Genomic DNA, 8,870 nt, shown 5'->3' with positions numbered 1-8,870 from the left:
GTTGAGTTGTATGCTATAGTATTCTGGATTTAGTCCATTTTTATTAGACATAGGATTGGCAATTAGTTTCTCCCGTTCTCTGGGCTGTTTCTCCACTCTCCTGGTTGTGCCTTTTGCTATACAAAAGTTTTGAATTTTGATGAAATTCAGTTCATATGCTGGCTGTAGATAACGGTTTTAGTGCCCCCCAGGGATTCAGCCGTCAGGAACTCTGACCTCAGGGTGGCTGTGTAGGGAGCTGATAGGATCCTTCAGGAGTAGAGCTCAGAACAAGGTAATTAGATCATTAGGAAAGGGTTGACAGAACTCTCACCAACCCCCGTGTGTTGCTGAGAGACTGCATTGCTATAAAAGAGGTGTGTGGGAGGGGGGAAGGCGGAGGATGGGACTAATTCCTGAATGCTTTTTGGATTTCTGTCTCACTGTGTGTTTTCTCACTCTCACAGAGATCTATCAAGATCTGTCACAGCCAACGGGGCCTGGCCAGAGACAGAATCAATGGGACTGTCTAATCTTACATTTTCAGCCTTCAAAACCATCTGTTTTTGAAAAACCTCTTTTCCTTATCAAGTATACTGCTTCCAGTGTTTTGCTATAGCAAAAAAATAAGTGCCAATGACAATTTTTTTTTGGGGGGGGTTGGTTTGTTACTTGTATGTTTATCTGCAGCATGTGTTTTGAAGATAAATTGGCATATTCTAAAATTAATAACCACTCAGATCTCACCTCCAAATGGAGTAGGTTTGGAAATATTGGTTTCTTTTGATAGGGAAAAAATTGTAAATTTTATTAAAATAGTAAACCTAAGAGGAAGAGCTTTATATGCTCAGGTTGGGCTTTCAAGTCCCTTTTCAATATAAAGCATATTTGGTTTTGGTTCTGCCTATCATAATTTCATGTAAGAGTCCATTACAAAACCCTAGATACCTAGGAGGCTGAGATCTGAGGATTACAGTTTGAAGCTAGCATAGACAGGAAAGTCTATGAGATTCCGATCTCCAAAATCTGTAAGTGAAGGTGTGGCTCAAAGTGCTAGCTTTGAGCAAAAAAGCTAAGGACAGAACCCAGGCCCTGAGTTCAAGCCCCACTATACCTGTGCACATACAGAACCTCCCTAAAAAAAACAAAGACACCAATTGTGGGTGGGGATGGGTGGGAAAAACTGGTAAAGAGCAAGGGAAGGGGTAGCATTGTCCAGGAAGTGTAAGAACCAAACAAAAGCCATTTTGTGACAGATTCTGTCAACTTGTGTCAGACCCTAATTCCTCTTCTGAGTTAATTTGCAAAGGTTGCAAAAATGAGTTGAACAATAACATGTTTGTGCAAAATTTTTGAGAACTGTTATTTAAAGATTGCAGAACACCCCAGAGCCGGATAGCTTCAAGACTCAGTCAGCAGAAGATTAACCACAAGAGGTGTCTGCCTTGATGGCTCAAGCGGACACCTGGTCCCTGGCCAATCAGAATCAAACCCGTCCCTAAACCATAGCATTGATGTAATTTTGTAGTTTTTGCCTTTATAGGCCCAGCTACACTGTTGCTCGGGGGCCCCCTCCCTTCCTCTGCTGCGTCTGAGGGTACAGGACAAGGCCCAAGCCTTGGCTTGTTGAATAAACCTTGCATTTTGCAGTTCGGGTTGCCTGGTCTTTGGGTGGTCGTCGAGGGTCTCTGAGACTTGGGTATAACAAAAGATTTGTACTCATTACCTGACATGTAACTGTAACCCCTCTGTATATCACCTTTATAATAATAAAAAAGAAAAAAAAACTCAATATGGTCAGTGACCATGACTGCTGCTGACTCTCAAAAGACATAAAAAAAGGAGGCTCTTGGGTCAAAGGATAGTTATGACTTTCAGCTCCTCAGCTGAGGATGAGGTTTTCTTAGAACCTAGTTGCACAATTTCTTTTTCTGGCTTCACTGTGAATCTCGATGTCTTTATATTATGCGCAATACAGGCTACCATTCTTCTTACACAGTCATCAGCCAGTGATCCTGATGAGATGCCTTCAGAGGATTCCCAAAAGAGCTGTATTGTTTTTGTTTTCATGCCCTGTCTTAGTTCAAGCTGTTACAAACAGACCATACAGAGGGTGGCTAAAATAACAGAATTTTATTTTTCACAGTTCTGGAAGTTGTGAAGTTAAAGATCAAGGTGCTGACATATCCAGTGTCTGCTGAGGGTTTATGTCCGAGCTTGCAGTGGCCATCTTCTCCTGTGTCCTTAGGTGTGTGAGTATGAAAGAGAGAGAAGGAGAGAAAGAGAGGAGAGGTAGAGGGACAGTGAGAGAAAGGGAGAGAAAGAGAGAAAGGGAGGGAGAAGGAAAGGGAAAGAGATCTCTTTTATAAGGCCACTAATACTATTGACAAGATCCATCTTCATGGTCAAATCATCCCCTTCATCCCCCCAAATCTCTCTTAATAGCATTACTTTTGTGCTTAAAATTTCCATATTTGAATTTTTGGGAAACACAAATGTTAAATGCAAATCACTTTGGGTGTTTTCTGTTTCTGTTTTTCATTTCTGCCAGTCCTGGGGCTTGAACTTAGGGCCTGGGCACTGTTCCTGAGCTTTTTTACTCAAGATAAGTACCACTGTACCACTTGAGCCATACCCCCCACTTCCAGATTTTTTGAGATTAATTGGAGATAAGAATCTCATGGACTTTTCTGCCCAACACTTGCTTTGAATTGTGATCCTCAGATCTCAGTCTCCTGAGTAGCTAAGATTACAGGCGTGAGCTGCTGGTGTCAGGCTATAACCTAGTGTTTAATAACTTCAAGAAGTAAAGTGCTCTGGAATAGATGGGCAATGGTGAATGGCTGAGGATTTCAGATCCTCAGTAATGTTTTCATATATGTACCAGGCCCTTGCTTTTGATTTCTTCAGTCATGTGAAACACGCTTAGTGTTTTTCTGCAAAGTTTTAAGATGTATAGTTGTCCACTTCTTATTAGCTTGAATTCATAAGTTTCCATGAGGAAATGAAGTTTTAGATGCTTCATCACTCATTCTATCTTATCCTATTTTATGTACAGCCCTCTGTCAAATATATTCATTCTTAGTTTCTTTCCTTATTTAGCTGGGAGCTTCTTGAAGTCAGGGAAATTTCCAGCTCATCTGAGTTTCTAGCATGTAACAGATGCCAATAATAGGTATTTAATAAAATTGTGACTATATGGTTATCAGCAAGATTGGATTTTATAGTATATTAATTGATTTAGAATACTTAAAAAAATTTATATCAGTGAACAATTTATCCTGAATCTCCTCTCCCCTCTTCTCCTCTCTTAATCTTCTCTCTCCTTCCTTCCTTCCTTCCTTCCTTTCCTCCTTCCTTCTTTCTTTCTCTCCTTCCCTGGCTCTCTCTTTTCCTGCTTCTGTCCCTTCCTCCCTCCTTCCCTCTTTCCCTCTGTCTCTTCCTCCCTCCTTCCTTCCTTGTGCTGGTACTGAGGCTTGAACTCGGGGGGTCTTGAGCTCTATCACTTGGGTTTTTGGGTCAAGGTGGGTACTCTACCACTTGAACCACACCTCTATCGGCTGGCTTCAAACTATGATTCTTACATCTCAGTCTTCTAAGTAGCTAGGACTACAGGCCTGAGTTCTAGTTTCTGATTGAGTGCTGCTATTTAATTTCCAACTATGGGTAGAAACAAAGCAGTTAAAACAGAGTCTAGGCTCTGGAGCAGAAACAGCCATCTATAGTGTGGACAACAGGACCTACAGAGGGAGAGGGACTCAGTGTTGTCTCCACCATGCTGATTAAGTCCAGAGAGACATGAAAATGGACCTTTGCCCCTGTGTCCTTCTGATTCTGGGGTGCTCAGTGAGCTGGACTAGTCCTGCTCTATCAGCCCAGCTGAGGCTGGCCTCACCAGGCAGCCTGGCCTTCATATTTTGGCACATGTTCCAGGTTCTGTGGTGTTCCAAGCCTGCAGTGACCCAGAAACTCTCTGTACCCATGAACAAGTAATAACCATCCTTTTATGTACCCCATTTAGTATATGCTGCTCATGAAAAATGGGAATGCCACTTTGGAGAAGGAATGTTCTGGTATTCCTGATATCCTCAGTCACCGAAGATGAAAGAAAATGAGAAGAACTAAAAATTAGATAACCACCAGCTGGCATGAATGGTCAGGGAACTGAGAGGTTGGCTGGTTGTGTGCTGGGGAGGCTGGCTTCCATTCATCCAGACCAGGGAGAGGAAGGCAAGGCAGAGATTCATGCAGTGGGGAAGAATGTGGTTAATTGAAGGGCCAGGCTGCAAAAGATGCCCACGGTTGCTCCAGAGAATGAAAGAAGGGAACTGAAAATGGGGTTTCCTGACAGGTGATTCTGCAGATGGTTATTTCTCATAGCCGAGTGCAGAGAATGTCAGAGCCCTTTGCAGGTTATTGGTTATGTATTTTCTCCCTTGAGAAAGTGCTACTTCACATGATCTGGCAGGATTGTAATGAAATAGCAAAGTGTAACCTCAGATTCAAATCTGCCCTAGACCAAGCAGAGACAGCACTGGGTTTCACGTGTTCATGAAACACTTTGTATGGAGAAGGCTGAAAATATGTGGTGTCATTTTTGGTTGAACTTGGACAGACTATTATCTCTTTGAAAAAAATCCATAATGTCTAGTGATAATAAGGTAATTCAGAGCCCACAAAAATTCCCTAGTGCTCTATGATATACAGCTATTGCTTTTCTCCTTTTTTTTTCTGGTGATGTTGGGAATTAAATCCAGAATGTCCCTTTGAAAAAAATACATAATGACTAATAATGAGATAATTCAGGAGCCACAGAAAAGAGAGACTCCAGAGTACTTTAATATATATGAAAATGGTGGCCCCAAACCATGCTTAAAAGCAAGCACTCTGCCATTATACCATTATACCCCTACCTCTTTGTTTTTTTCTAAATCATGGGGCTTGAACTCAGGGCCTGGGCACTGTTCCTGAGCTCTTTTGCTCAAGGCACTATAGTGCTCTACCACTTTGAGCCACAGCTCCACTTCTGGTTTTCTGGTGGTTAATTGGAGAGAAGAGTCTCACAGACTTTCCTGCCTGGGCTGGCTTTGAACTATGATCTTCAGATCTCAACCTTCTGAGTAGTTAGGATTACAGGTGTGAGCCACCAGTGCCAGGCCTCTCCCTCTTTTAATTTTTCTTCCTTTAGAAGCAAAAAATTTAAATCTTGGAATAAATACTAGATGAGGCGTCAGTGGCACAAGAATGCCAGAATAAATAGATCAATATTGAAGCTGTGGCTCAATTGGTAGATCACTAACCGTGAGCACAAAAGCTTAAGGGAAGTGCTCAGAGGTCCTGAGTTCAAGCCTTAGGACTGACACAAACAAGCAAACACCTTTCATTTGATTCACTTTTATTGAATGAAGTTTTTCTTAATTCAAGAACATATTTTTTTATTTTCAAGTATCTGTCATCTTTGAAGTGCCATCAGTGGGACCTATCTGGCAGTCTGGATACTTGTTCCCTCCAATTCCATGCTGGCATGGAGAGAGATTCCTATGCAAGCTCAAAGTTATTACTGCTGTTGTTTTGTTGTTATTGCTGTTTTTCTTCAGCCCTGAATTGAATTGGCGCAAGGTGAAATGGATGTGTGTGTGTGTGTGTGTGTGTGTGTGTGTGTGTGTGTGTATGTGTGTGTGTGTGTGTGTGTGTGTGTGTGTGTGTGTGCGCGCGCGCGCGCCAGTCCTGGGACTTGTACTCAGAGCCTAGGCACTGTCCCTGAGGTGTTTTGCTCAAGGCTAGCATTCTACCACTTGAGCCACACAGCTCCACCACTTCTGGCTTTTTTGGTAATTGGAGATAAGAGCCTCATGGACATTCCTGCCTGGGCTGGCTTTGAACTGAGATCCTCAGATATCAGCCTCCTGAGTAGCTAGGAAACAGGCGTGAGCCACTGGTGCTTAGCTGCAAGCTGCATTTTTAAAGAATAATTAAGTTTGGGAGTAATGTCAGTATAATTTGTGGATTTTTCAAGTCTTCCTCTCTTTTTTATCCATTGTTGCTTTCACCCATTTTTTTTTTGGTCTCCCTTGTGCCCCTTTCTCGTCTCCTATTTTATAGTTCTCCCACAGGCTGGCTGGGGAGAGATAGGATATAAAATTTGTGTTATTTCATTACTCATACATATTGTATATTTGGGAAGGAGGTCAGGGTTAGAAAAAGGCATCTGATTTCCTAGCTTGTTCTAAGTTTTCTAAATGAAACCACATTTTGATCATTTGCAGGCTGCAAAACTTACATCATTGTTCTCAAGCATTATAGCAAATACATTGGGCTTTCCAGTGTCTTTAAAGAATCAGTGAAAGACTGAGGGTCTTCTCTGCAGTAATGAGGTCTGATCATGACATTTGGCTGAGTTCACTAGACTCTGCACTGGAAAGAAAACATGCAATGTTTGTCCCAAGTCTGGCTATTCTACTAACTATGATAACATGAAGACTTAATTTCATTCTTTATGGTCCAGTAATACTCTACCGTGTATGTATACCATATTTTCTTTAGTTATACATTGGTTGATGGGTACTTTGGCGGATATCATATTGAACATTTGTGACCCTCAAAAGTTTTTTTTGTTAATCCCTGCCACTTAGTTGTGGTATTTGAGAAAATAATTTTCTCTCACCTGCAATTAATACTTCTTCTTTGGGAGCATCATCTCTAGTTTTGAATAATTTTGTTTGTGTGTACTAGGGCTTGAACTCAGGGTACTGTTCATAAGCTTTTTATTTTTTGTTATTATAAAGGTGATGTACAGAGGGGTTACAGTTACGTAAGTCAGGTAGTGAGTACATTTCTTTTCGGACAATATTACCCCTTCCCTTACTCTCTCCTAATTTTGCTCTCCCATTCCCACCTACAAGTTGCATAGTTCATTTTCAAAATAATGTCTAGTGAGTACCACTACTGCATTTGTTCACTCTTTGTCCCTCCATTTCTGTATGTGTGTTCTTTACTTCTTTTTTTTTTGCTCAAGGCTGGTGCTCTACCACTTGAGCAAGAGCTCCAGTTCTGACTTGTTGCTGGTTAATTGAGATAAGAGTCTGGCTGGCTTTGAATCTCAATCATCACATCCCAGTCTCTTGAGTAGCTAGTATTACAGGTATGAGCCACTGATGTTCAGCAATCAGAATCAATTTTATAATGAATTTATTTTATTCCATGGAAAACCTATGTGTCCTGGGTGCTGTGGCTCATACCTTTAATCCTAAGTACTCAGGAGGCTGAGATCCAAGGATCATAGTTCACCCTGGGCAGGAAGATCTGTGAGACCCTTATTTCCAGCAAAATAACCCCCAGAAGTGGAGCTCAGAATCAAGTGGTAGAGTACTAGACTTAATTGAAAATCTCAGGAACATTGCCCAGATCTTGAGTTTCAGCCCCAAGACTGAAAAAAACCAACCAGGTGCAAAATACATTAAAATGTTATTTAAATTATATATTCATTTGACTATAATATTAGATAGAAAGAGATGATGGGCTGCATTCTTAGGCTTCCTCCTGAAGTCTGGGAAATAATTATCAGGTATGATGTTTTTCATAAGTTAGGTAAACTTATTAACTTGATGAAACTCTTTTTCCTTAAATGCTAAAGATTTACCAGGAATATAATGATGAGTTTTATGAATTTTTTTTGTATATGCCTACAGAAATGATTATATAACTTATCACCTTAATTTTTTGAATGAGGTAAATAGTACCAGTCAATTTTCTATTATTAAGTTACCTGGAGTAGTCCAGACATGATCATATTTTATAGACTGTTCATTAGATTTGATTAATGTTTCTTTGTTATTTTTATACCTACACTCCATGAGACTGATAAGAGGACATTTATTCTAGTTTATTCTTACCTTTTGGTATGAGGTTGTTAGAAACCTGATATCAATCGACAGTTTGTATTGGGTAAAAATGATTTACTCATTGATTGTCTCTAAAATCTGCTGGGCCTGCTGTTTTCCTTATGGGAAACTTCATGGACTCTGTTTCTTCATGGCTTTCTATCTGTTGTTTTTGTTTTTTCTTTGAGTCAATTTTTATAAATTAAATTTTAATAAGAATTCTAAGTTTCATCTAAGTTTTCAGATTTATTGTTAAGAAGGAAATTTGGACAGATGGTGAGTATGAATTTCAATCAGAACACAATTTTAAGCATGATGATTTGCTAAAATGAAATGAAGTTATACATATATATATATATATATATATAATGTGTAAAGGTTCCTCATTTTTCCATATGGAGGATTATGAAGTTATTTCTTAAGAAAATGAATATTGGTTCATAGTTTTCACCAGAATCAAGAGCTTTTGCTCATTTCTTTTTTCTTAGTGTACAAAGCCCCATAAAATAATTACTGAATTGTAATTTAGGTTTTATTTTTGAAATACTTCATTCTAGCTTAGGGCAGATACAGTGTTATTATACCAAGAGACATGTTTCATCATGATAATATATTGTGTTTCCTTTCCATGCATTATATCTTACTTGAGTCTGTGTTTGTGTGTGTGCCAGTACTGAGATTTGAATTTAGGGCCTGGCCACTGTCCCTTAGCTTTCTGCTCAAGGCTGGAACTCTACCACTTGAGCTACACCTCCATTTCTTCATTTTTGCTGGTAAGTTGGAGATAAAAGAGTCTCTTGAACTTTCCTGCCTAGGCTGGCTTTAAACCATAGGCCTCTACAGTAGCTGGGATTATAGGCTGAGTGCCCGACTTTACTTAAGACTTTAATAGCTTACTTTTGCTCTTTGTCTCTGAATTCACAAAGGTTAATTGTGAATATAAAGCAACTTTGGGAAAGGACTCCAGAGAAACCTCTGAGAATATTTGGCTCATTCTTTTGTATGTGTGTT

This window comes from Dipodomys merriami, unplaced genomic scaffold (genome assembly GCF_024711535.1).
Source record: "Dipodomys merriami isolate MVZ:Mamm:240054 unplaced genomic scaffold, mDipMer1.0.p SCAF_15, whole genome shotgun sequence".
NCBI classification, from domain to species: Eukaryota; Metazoa; Chordata; class Mammalia; order Rodentia; family Heteromyidae; genus Dipodomys; species Dipodomys merriami.
The sequence above is the reverse complement of the archived record's forward strand: the minus strand, read 5'-3'. Positions refer to the sequence as shown.